This window comes from Vidua chalybeata, chromosome 6, assembly GCF_026979565.1.
Source record: "Vidua chalybeata isolate OUT-0048 chromosome 6, bVidCha1 merged haplotype, whole genome shotgun sequence".
Taxonomy (NCBI): domain Eukaryota; kingdom Metazoa; phylum Chordata; class Aves; order Passeriformes; family Viduidae; genus Vidua; species Vidua chalybeata.
In genome coordinates this window covers 10325560-10337501 of record NC_071535.1, presented here as the reverse complement: position 1 = coordinate 10337501, position 11942 = coordinate 10325560, and the positions used below count along the sequence as shown (strand labels likewise).

General features: G+C 47.1%; 1 long non-coding RNA gene across 1 annotated transcript; it reads left to right on the top strand.

Moving 5' to 3' along the window:
- The first annotated feature begins 2747 nt into the window (after positions 1 to 2747).
- LOC128789900 (uncharacterized) lies at positions 2748 to 11058 on the top strand. Its single transcript, XR_008431571.1, has 2 exons — positions 2748 to 3136; positions 10842 to 11058. It is a non-coding gene; the product is annotated as an uncharacterized LOC128789900 (long non-coding RNA).
- The last annotated feature ends 884 nt before the right edge of the window (positions 11059 to 11942 follow it).

Below are 11942 nucleotides of genomic sequence, written 5' to 3'. Positions count from 1 at the left end.
ATGGAGGTGGCAGCCACATGAGTAGCTGCTGTCTCTGGAAAATGCTGACAAACAAATGTCACACACTTTCTGTTATGTCTGAGCCACACAGGGCTCTGAGAGGGGATGGTCAGCATTAGGAACAAGGGCAAGGAAAGGGGCTTGGCACCTGCTGGCCTTGCAAGGGGCTGTGCCTCAGTGCATTTGTTCCAGCAAGGGTCAAATCCAGTGCCTGCAGACTGCAGTGAGAATCTGGCAGCTGGACTCCAAGGGAGCCAAGCTGCTGCTTTAAGATAGTAGCCTGAGTCCCCCGACATGGCCAGCTCTGTGCTGGACCCCAGCCATCAGCACTGAGAACATGGCTCACACAGGTGGCATTGATAGCAGGAGCAGGGTCTGCTTTCCCACCTCATGATGGCATCTTATGAGAGATGGGAGGCATCCCAGCTCTGCTTCAAGTGGAAGGGGTTTGCACATGGCAAACCCTTGTGGCTGGTGCTGTGTTGCCTGAGGTCAGCTCTCCTCTGTGGTGCTAATGGTGTTTTGGAAGGATCTGCTGGAGAAAAAGGCCTAGCACCAAGGGACTATGAAAGAAAGCTGAGTCTTTCTGTTCACCTCTCTTACCTCCTGCACTTCTTTGATTGTTCATTGGGGTGGTTGGAAAGGCATGCTTATGCTGCCCTCTGTCCAGCACCTTGTATTGTCTCCTTTTTTACAGTGAGGTTGGTGAAACTATTGAACAGGTTGCCCAGAGAGGTGATAGATCTCCCATCCTTGAAAACATTCAAGATCAGGTTGGACAGGGCTCTGAGCAGCCTGATCTAGTTGAAGGTGTCCTTGCTCATTGCAGGGGCTTGGACTGGATGACCTTTAACAGTCCCAAATACTGAATGATACCAGGACAACTCAGGTTCAGTTGATGTTACTGAGACCTGGATGACCAGACCAAAGGGACACGAAACTTTATTTTCTCTGTCAGCTGTGAACTACCTTGCTATCTAGTAGTGAAGTTCCATCACGATGAAAGAGAAACCCTCCAGTCTGAATGATACCATTTCAAAATAGCTTTGCTTTGTTTTGCAAAGCCTTCAGACATTTCTAACACATGCAATCCTTGCAAAATTTTCTGAGAAGGTGACAAGCAAACTCTCACAAAGAACATGTGCTTTCCACTTCACTTACACCCTTTGTACCTTGAGGCAGAGGAGCTCTTGGATCGATTGGCTGGGCATGCTCCTCCTTGCTAAATGCTCCAGTAAGCCCAAAGGAACCCAACCAGTGAGAAGGGAAAGGCAGACACATTACCAAATGGTATAATTCTCCATAAATTTTCAATACCTAGTGACATGTCTCTGAATAAAGCACATCAAGCATATTGGATGGCCTGGTGGCTGTTCTTCACCAAAACGTTTTCTAGCTCCTTTGTCACATACTGTCACTAAATCTCATGGAGTATCTCACAGGAAAATGAGGTGGAATTGAAATAAATTGGCCTGGAGGCAGCTGCAGGCTTGTGGGTGTTTAATGTTTAAAAGACTAGAAAGCATCACTTCCATTCCACAATATCCATTTGGTAAAGAACTGTTTCAGAAGTGCTATATGCTGTATTATTATTTGTGTTGTTATCAGGCCTCAGATTCAAATTTTATCAGGCCTTAGATTTCAATTTTACAAAAATAGGACTTTGAATCTGACACCAAGAGATTAAGAAATTGTCCTGCACTGGGCAGCTTATGTTTGAAATACAGAGAACAGATGAAAGGGGGGAAAAAGGCATGAGAAGGTTCAGTTACGTGCCTGAGATCATGCAGCAAAGCATCAGACCCTAATTTACAGCCCTGCAGCTGCAGGGACATCCTGATCCTCACCCATGCTTTGGGTGGCATGGCTTGTCATTCTTTGTGTCTCAGAATGAGTTATGGAGTAAGGGATACAGCTGGGACTGAAACGTGAAAACACAAGGGGAAAGAATAAAAGAGAAAAGGCAACGACAATAAGCACATTTTCAGGTGTTTTGGCTTCACAGAGATGAAAGAAAGAAGTCAGCTGACAGAAGCAGACAGCAGTGCTGACAGTGCCCTGACAGAGAACAGTTTGGAAGGTGTCTAGAGAGAAGCAAGAGAGGGGAAAGGGCTGCCAAGCAGGTGTAGGGTCATGGCTGGTGAAAAGGGAGGTGAAAGCTGGGGTGAAGTGGGTGAAGAAGGGGCAGAGGAGCTTGCAGACAAGCCGGGAACAAGGAGGAAGGTGACAGCTCTCTGAAAGTGCTGCAAGCTGAAGACTTAGATGAAGATATAAATCAGGTTGCAGGGTAGATGGAGGATGCCACAGGGACAAGCAAGCTCAATCCCATGGGTAGCAGCAGCGAAAGGAATTGCAGCAACACATCCAGCAATACAGCTACTGCAGACTTCAGCTTGAGGAAACGCAGCAAAGGGCAGAGACGCGACGACTATGAACAATCTTTTTGCTTGGGAGAAAGCACATCTGTCCCTAAAACTGGAGCTAAGTCATGAAGGCAGGTGCATTAAACCCCTCTTCTGGGGACATGAACACAGCTGTGAAGCCAACACACCCTGGAAACCTCACACTACTGCCTTTTGCCTGGCAGCCCAAACTCCGGTTGTGTACCCCACCCACCCGGGGCTGCAGGGCGGCCGGCAGGGCAGCGGGGTCCGGCGGCGGGGGGTTCCCGAGGCGGGGGCTGCGAGGAGTTGTGCTGTTCGGGAAGGCCCACGAGAGGGAGCCCGGAGAAAAGCAAAGGCGCCTCCTCCGCCGCGGAGCCCCGTGCCCGCCCGGCGTGCGCGGGGAGGCTGCGCGGGGATCCGGCCCCTCGCAGCCCGCGGCGACCTGCGCGGCTGGGGTTGGCCCTTTACACACGTGAATACCCCAGGCAGAGATTCTGTAGGTAATCTTTGCCGTCCAAGGCTAAACCTGACATAAGGGGCACAGGTGGATGCCTCTGGTGCTCGCCCCTCTTGCTCCTGCTGCTGCGCTTCAGGTGCTCAGAGAAACGGGCCTTTGCCACCGCAAAGTGGGGCCGCCTCAGCCCCGTCGCCATGGCCGCGCTCCCGGTTGGGCTGGGCTGGGGATGGTCCCGTCACCCGCCCCAAAGCCGCCGTCTTCCCAGACACCCTGGAGGGAGGATGAGGAGGAGAGGGTGAGAAAACTCAGCATTGATGGTGTGGATGAAAGCTGCCTTCTCAGCACCCACTGAAGTTCTTTGCCTCATAACTTCACTGGGAAATAAATGGGGCTTGGAATTGCCCAGGGATGATCCTTTGAGATCTAAGCTCCCGAGGAAGGCGAGCACATGCTTGTGTTAAGCCTCTGGTTAAGCCCTTTTCTGAGTCTGGTTACAGAGCTGAGCCCCTTTAGGGGGAGATCTGGACCCAGAGGAGGTACATCCACTTCCTCGGGGATCTGTTCTTGTATTGCTGAAGTCTGTGGGAAGAGGTGGTGCTGGCCCAGGGAGCAGGGCGGACAGCAGTGCCTGTGAACCTCCCTGAGAGGGCTCTGCAACACCTCCTGTGCCGCAGCTGGGGAGCAGCTCAGCTGACCAGAGTGAGAGAGGCTCTTGAGTCTGCCCTGAAACCGACACCCACAAACTGTCGTTTTAAAAAGTGGCTACAAAGGTAAAATACAGCCCCTATTGAAAGGCAAATTAGTAGCAGGCTCTGTCTAGCAAGTGTTGAGGGAAAGTATACAGGCCTGTGATGTTATTACTCTCCCAAAGCTTCCTGCCACTCTGAGAGAGGCACAGTCAGGGCTGAATAAATAATACATCACAATTTTCAAGTCCCAGAGAGGTGACTTGGAGGCAGTTCAAAAGTTCAATGAATTATCAGTTCCCTTTGGGTTCATTATTTCTTTTGCAAAGGATGCTATCAATCTCTATAACTCACAAGCTACCAAAAATAATAATAAGTAAAGGATCATTATGTTGAAATATGTGTTGTAAAGCAGCATAGCAATTTGGAAGATTAATTCAGTCCAGAAGGGGCAATAGCTGCTGGCTAGAGATGGGCTGGACACCAATTACTTCTCCCACTTATTACTTTCATGGACAGAAATTGGGAAAACACCTGCAGTGCATGAATAATTCTCCTTGAGTTAATATGCTTTCAGTGCTGATTAACTCTATTTATACCTCATCTATACTGATGCGAGCAATGTGATTCATTCCTTTATTTCTGTAACTCTCTGATAAATGGCATTTACTTGCCACCTCTGACCTCCTCATGTGCATGCTGCCCATTAATCCTTCTCAGCCCAGGCTGCTATTGCCATTCCAGGCTGTTCAGTAGCCATCAAACAGCTGCTCCTCATTTTGTTTCCTTCATTTAAAAGCACCTGCTCTGCTACAAAAATGTGGGTCAAGGGGGAAAAGAGGTGGGAAATTTCACTATTGATGGATAGGGGGGTGGTATATTTTGGGCACATGATATTCAGTTCTGTAGGCTCTTTGTCCTATAGGGAAACCTCAAGGTACTTCTGAAGAAATAATGATCAGATGTGATGTGTTTGGAGTATTTAGCCCTGAGTGACTGACAGCTGCAAGGTAAGGAACCCTGGCCACGCTTCAGTAAGCAAGGCATGACCAGCTTGAAATCAGATGTCGCTGAGGACTAGCCTGTGTCATGGGATTACTGGAATTACTGCTGGAATTATCTGCGTGGGAAGGTGGTGGAGTCACCATCCCTGGATGTGTTTAAAAAAACCTGGATGTGGCACTCAGTGCCATGATTTAGTTGAGGTGTTAGGGCTGGGTTGGACTCGATGATCTTGAAGGTCGCTTCCAACCTAGTGATTCTGTGATTCTGTATGTGATTTTTCTTTTCCACTTTTATTTTTTTTAGGTTTATTTTAATTTTTATTTCCCTAGTTTCTGCTCTGAGTCAGGGCTACAGGGTTCATGACCTAGGGCTTACTCTTGAAACACATTATGGCCAAACACTGTCTCATGAGGCTGGCAGGATGAAGTCTGCAAAGAGACCTTGAGTGCATGAAATGTTCTTGCTTCTCCCCATCACTACCCAAACCCAGCAGTAAAACTTGTCTTGAGCTGTGATGTAAAGTAAAAATATCTAACTGCTTGCACGAAGTAGAGAGGTTCTTTTGCTCTGTTGGAAGTGGAGGTACATTGCTCAGTGGCTGGTAGAATCCCTCACATTCACAGTGGTAGCACAGACCCCAGTCTAAGAGAAAACTGGGGAAGTTTGACTTCTGTTTTGTCATTTAACCATCCTTGCCAAGAATATTTTTTCCTTTACATATAATATCTTATTTTTCATATCTCTTCCATGCCATCCTATATCCACCAATTGGGACCTGAAGCATTTCCCATAATCCAGGCAGAAGGAAACTTGGCTGATCTGTTAAGCCTTGCCCATATTTTCCCTACAGCACAAACATGCTTTCTGGGTGTGGGACAGGCTGGATTCCCTGGAGGAGCTGAAATACCTCTTCTAATACCTGATTCCCACCACTGAGCTATGAATCATTTTCCTCTGACTTTCTGGGGGCAGGTGCCTCATTTGCATTTTCCTTTGATGATTGTTTTAAAATCTTGAGGGATTCAACTGCCTGCTCTGTTTATCTTGCTACCCTTTTTTCTCATTCAAGGTCTCCAAACACCTTCTCTAAGAATGAGATAAAAGCCTGCACTGAGACCCTTGCTGTTTTGTCTAATTCCCCAGTTTGCCTGGATCTCGTCACTGGCCTAGACAGGCTTAAATGTCATTGTGCTTTTGTGTAGATGCTTCAAGATAGCTCATTGTCCTCCTACCTGCATTTCAAACCACACTTTTATTTCCAGTGTGTCCAAGGTCTTTTTTCTCAGTAGAGATCTGTGCTCAGCAGGCCACTCTGCTCTCATGGCACTTCAGAGCCAGCCCTGCCCAAGCCTTCCGTGAAGAATTTGTTCCAAGTGGCCTCCTGCCACTGATGGTTGTGGTTTAGGTGCTGTCTCTGCTGATGCTTTTTGTCATCATCTGGTACTCATTGAATTATAACTGGACAGTGCAGGGGAGTTTGGGGACAAAAGGGTCAGAGCTGGCAAGGGTGGGTTATATCTACCATTTAAACCAGTTTGTGGTGGCCAAAACTGGGACCTGCCACTTACTCCCATCCCAAGCAGCTTAGTGCCTCCTGCTAGTGTGAAACAGCCCCAAGTCAAATGAGGACACATTGCATCTGGAGATGTTCTCTGCCTCCAGAAGATCAGCAGGATTTCAAAGGCTTAAGTAAGAAAGAGGAAGGCCCTTAAAATGAGCTTTCATAGCTCCACTGTTGTGTATTGGCTTGACAGAGTGATGTTTCAGGCAGAGGTGAGGTCAGATAACTGCTGGCAGAACATTAGGTGGCCAGGTCAGGCTTCATCAAACAACACTGAGATCTGGAACCAGGAAAAATACTGTAATTTGAAAAAATTCATATAATTTGCTGTTTCCAGGCTCACTGTTGAAGGACAGTCATCAGTACTGAGAGACGGTTAGATGTGAGAGGCGGCACGACGGTCCGCAGATGGATGGACATTGGAAACAGGCTGTGTGGGGATTAATTGCTGCGAGCCCAGAAAATAACCGTAAAGGGATAACACAGCTGCTGCTGGAAAAAGCAAACCTCTTGGCTTCTTGCACCACCTCATGCACAGCGTTCCCCTCCCCTCCATCTCTCCCTGCTCCCTGTGTGCTGCCATAAGGCACGTCCTGGAGCCGTGCTTAATGGAAAAGTGATTTGTCTCATAACTGCAGCTTTACACAGTGTGCTACTGTGGGCGTTACAAATTGCTAAGCAGATTTAAAGTGTTCTTTGAGTTGCAAACTGCAGTATTTCTCCATGTAGTGATTATTATTCATCTTTTCCAAGACACCGTGGGCCTGATCCTGCAATCTGCACTCCTGGTAAATTCAGTGCTGTGGGAGTACTGCCGGCATACAGACAGCAGGAGTAAGACCCAATTAATTTAGCCACAGGGAAGAGTAGGGCAGCAAACAACCTTTTTTCCTTTCTTGTTTTCATTTTTTTTCCTTTTTTTTTTCTTTTTTTTTTTTCTCCCCTGTGCTTGTATGTGAATTTTCTTGTTCTGTAGCCACTTCCTGAGAAGTGTATGTGGGTGCAGGTTGCTGGCCAGTGCAGCCCAGGTGTGCTCACCAGCTTCCCAACTCTCTGGGAATGTGTTTCCTTCCACTCCGCCTCCTTTTTTCTGTCTTTCTCTTGGGTCAGATGATCAGTAAGTCTTTCTCAATGGAAATGTCGTCCAAACTGAGCTGTGTGCATGGTGGGAAGGGGCACAAACAGAAAATTAAAATGGTATGTCTGGAAAAACTGCAAGTCTAAAAATGTGCTGTGTGTGTCTGCCTTGAGCCCTGACCCATACCACCAACCCTGCAGAGGCTGGTCCCCACCAGGAGCAACCTCGTGTGGGATGGAAGCTGCACAGAGAATTTATGGGTGTGTTTCCCACCCAACATCAGGGTCTGTCTGTGGGCAATGCTTGAAAAATCTCTGACACTCATTCACCCTCTTCTTGTGGGGAAGACAGCTCGGTGCTCTCCTGGAGGAGAAGGCAACTTTCCTTCAGTGACTGGCCTGCTGTGTTCTCCCTGCCAGAGGTGCTGGCATCAAGGGGGTGAGCTCCAGCTGCTCTGCAAGGAGCATAAAACCCAGGATGGCTGCCCTGGTGGCCCAGCCCATGGGTGTCCCACTGGTTCTTGTGTCACTGTTACCTCCATCCCAGGAGGAGACCTTGCATTAGGCTCAGTTAAAGAGCACTGAGGCAACAGTGAGCCCCATGGTGTAAGGTGTTCATGGAAACATGTGTTGCTAAGCAAATAGGATATTGTGCTTTGTGTCAACTGCAGTGTTTGTAGCTTGGGAGATTGCATGCCTTCAGGCCAGTTGTGACAGATGAGCCTTGGAGCCGCAGATACATGGTCTTGAAGCCAAGGATGAGCTGGAGTCATCCCAACAGGAGGAGGGTGTTTGTGTGACTGTGACACTGGGACACACGGTGTCCTCAGCAAGGGCTCCTCAAGTCCTGCTGGGCTTTGGATGACAGCTTTCACCATACAGAGAAACCTCTGCTTCCTTGCCCCACATCCCAGCAGCACAGGGTGATGCCTGGGCAGGAGAATACATCCCCCCCTTGCTTTTTAATGGAATTTTTCTGGGATTTTTTCCTGATCTCACAGAAAGCCACAACAAATCTCCTGTCCCCTCCTAGGGAGGCAGTGCCAGCTAGGAACACCTTAGGGACTGAAAAACACTCTGTCAAAAACATAGGAAAAAGCAAGTGGAGAAAGATCATGGTAAGTTGCTTTTCTGCCATGTGCATGTATAATAATGAGCCTTGGGAGCGAGGCTTTTAGTCCTAATTACAGCTCTTTAAATATTTATATAGCCTAATCTGCTCACCTTGCTCGTTGGCCCAGTCCAGCATATCTGTAGGGCTGCCCTTTCCAACTCAGCCCCATTCATATATACCCACTGGCCCCTGGGTAGCTATTACTTTGCTTTATCTGAGAGAGGGAAAACAGATCACACCAGAAAGGTAAACCCCAGGTAAAAAGGCTGTTAAATAAACAGTGTTTATAGTGTTATAGTGTTAAATAAAAGCAAGAGGTATAAATGTATTGTTTTGCCTGCATAACAGGTTCATTATAATCTCCTCTCTCGACATCATTTATGCAGATTTTTAACAAATGCAAAATCTGCAGATTTCAGGAAAATTTAGCATTGGACATACCCTGAAGAATCAACTGAGACAGCCATGCTTGTTTTCCTGTGTGACCTCCATCAAATTGTAAATGATACCTTCAGCAGTGACAGAGTAGTACATTAACCCCCCCTTTCACCTCTCAATGCTTCATTACAACAGGCCTATTTAGATGTAATAGGAATGGCTGGGAGATAGATTAGATGTTCATGCCTATGATGTGGAATTAGTTGTGTAACCAACCCCTTCTTTAGCCTTTGTCTTAAAATCCTTTTTCTAATGCCTTTCCTTCAATAAATCTCAGCATCTCAGGCTCATTTCCAATGAACTACTTGTCAACTAAAGGAGGGGAAATCCAAACTAATGTTAGTTAATATCCTCCAACCTTGGATCACACCCACTCCCCACTCTGTACACTGAACATATAGGGGATAAATCCATGTAGTAAATGTCCCACAGCGAGGAAGCAGGCAAATTATGGACTGTCTATAACACCACCACTGAAATAACCATCAATATGTACAGAAGATCTGTGCAGCTCTCAGGATTTTGGTCATCTTGGCAATTTGAAGAACCTCTAATGTAGGATACTTCATCCTGAACACCCTTATGAGCCTGTTACACAAGCAAAGCAACACCTCTGTACCTCCTGTTGCTTCCACAAAACCTTTATTAAGGAGATGTTACACCAGAGGGACTAAATTAATTTGCACAAAAAGTGCCTGATGTTCTCATGCTGCTCACTTCCATACCAAATTTGCTGGCTGGTCTGGGTCTGAAATAAAAAATTAAATCAAAACAGGAACCATTCTCTGCCTCGGAAGCCAAGTAGCACAGATTAGCCATTTCTAGTCCATAGTTCATCTGATTCTGGGTCTCATCTGACCCCTGTGCTGTCTCTATGGCCTTAATACAGTATTCTTAGAATTATCTTTTTATTTTGTTTCCCCCCCACACTTCTAAGTGTCTGGAATAGTATTGCAGTTGAGCAGGGTGATATTTTATTTCTGTGAAAACAGGGCTATGGAAAAAGTATGGCACTGTGTGGGGAGGATAGTGCTGAAACTGGTGCAGTCTGTTCCTCCCTGCCTTGTATTTGGGAACAGTCCTCAGGGCATACTGCCCTCCATGCCATGCCAGGGCACTGGCTAGCACCAGGGCAGGGAGGAAGACAATGACCAAAGAGCATAAATGATGGCCAGCACCTGGGGCCTTTTGTTTGCTCATGCCAAAGGACCCATAAGAAACCTCCAAATGAACAAGTGCTGCTTGACTTCCCAGTGAAGTCATTTGGTGTTTAGGGCTCCTGAAGGCTCATTTAAACTCATTCCAGTTGGCTGGAAACTTTCCAGCAAAGTTCCAGGCCAACAGCTGCTTTCTTCAGGACTTGAATGTCTTGTATAGAATGAGTTCGGTTCAGCCAAGGCTCTGGGGTGCCTTCCTCTGGATCCCTAACATCCATGGGCTGGGGGTGCTGCAAACTGGGGAATCAGAAAGATGTATTTGGAGAGTCTTTTCCTGGGCTAAGAAGACTTGAGGTTAAAGGCCTGGCCCCAATCTCCTGAAACTCAGAGGGAGGGGGAAGGAAGAAAAATGTTCCTTTTGGTGAACCAGAATTCCTGATCTTCAGCTAGCTCTGGTTTCCAAGCAGGTGAGCCAAGTGATTGCTCCTTATCAGACTGACCTCCTTGGTACCATGTGGGCACACCACAGCTCCACTGACACCTTGCCTAGCTGCCAGTTCTCTGGTGCTGTCACTTCCCAGTGCTGGAGAGCAGCATGTTGGTTTAGCAGCACTGCACAGCTGCCCTGTGCACCCTGCAGGGGCCTGAGGAGGCTGCCTCTCCAGAGCTGCACATTCAGTCTCCATCTGGAGAGGAGGACAAGGAGAGCCACAGGGAAGGGATGGCTCTTCTGGAGTCAGTGCAGTGCTACAGGAAGGCAAGACCACTCTGGCAGGCAGGCAGTGGTCCCATCTTTATTCAGTTTATGAAGGGCTGGACTATATTTCTGCAGGTATCTTCCCTGACATCATCAGTGTGCTGAACAAATTAAGGACAGTGGTGGGACAGACTCTTCCCAGACCACCCTATTGCCACTGAGGAACAAGACAAAATTTACCTCTTTTTTTTTTTTTTCACCTCAGAAGTGCCTCAGGATCTGCCAAGGTGGACATTAGCAGAGGAAGCCAGTGATGGACAGAGACCTACCAGATTTGAGCAATGCACTCAAATGCCTTGAGAAGAGCTTCATCAAACATGGTACAGAGACAGCCTCCAGTAGCAGATAAGGATAAATACATGTAAACTATATAATATGTGTTCAAATACTTTAAATAATATATAAAACCTCTGTTCTCTAGGTATGGACTCCTTATTTCATTCATTTCACATTCAACCCTCTTTCCTCCTGTATACAGAATCCCAAAATCATTAAGGTTGGAAAAGACCTGTAAGATCATCGAGTCCCACCATTAACCCATCACCACTGTGTTCACAACTAAGCCATGTCTCCAAGTACCACATCCCATGGTTTTTGAACACTTCCAGGGATGGCGACTCCACCACTATGCTGGGACAGCCTGTTCCCGTGCTTGACCACCTTTTCAATGAGAAATGTTTCCTAATATCTGATCTAAACCTCTTCCTGGTGCAACTTAAGGCCATTTCCTCTTGTCCTTTCACTTGTTAACTGAGAGAAGACGCCAAATGCATTGCACAACTCAAAATGAAGTCACCCAAGACTTGCAGGTTTTCTGCCTCCTACCACCACCCTGCAGCTGTTATACAGGCTTGCTGCCCTCACATCCCATTCCCACGTGGCCAGCAGTTTGCTCAGCTTGGCACACGTGCAGCAGCTCACACAATGCAGGGTTCAATGATCAACAACACATTGGTTGTTGCACACTGTTATGTTATGTTATGTTATGTTATGTTATGTTATGTTATGTTAGTTATGCACACTGTGAACCCAGTATGTGTATAACAGTATTACATCCCAGGCAGAAAAACTCTCCAGGAAAGGTTCTCCAACTTATTATTGCACTCAGCTGATTAAGATGATGAGGTGTCAGCAGTGAGGTCCTGCAACTGAGCTCCCAAGGCTGACCAAGGTGCAGGCAGATTTTAGGGCGCTGTGAAGTACTTAGGAAGACCTGTGGGAAACTCAATTAATTTACAGTACACTTATGCTGCTCTATAGGTCCTGTATAGGGGAAATCAAAGGCTAGACAGCACAGCAAACCCCT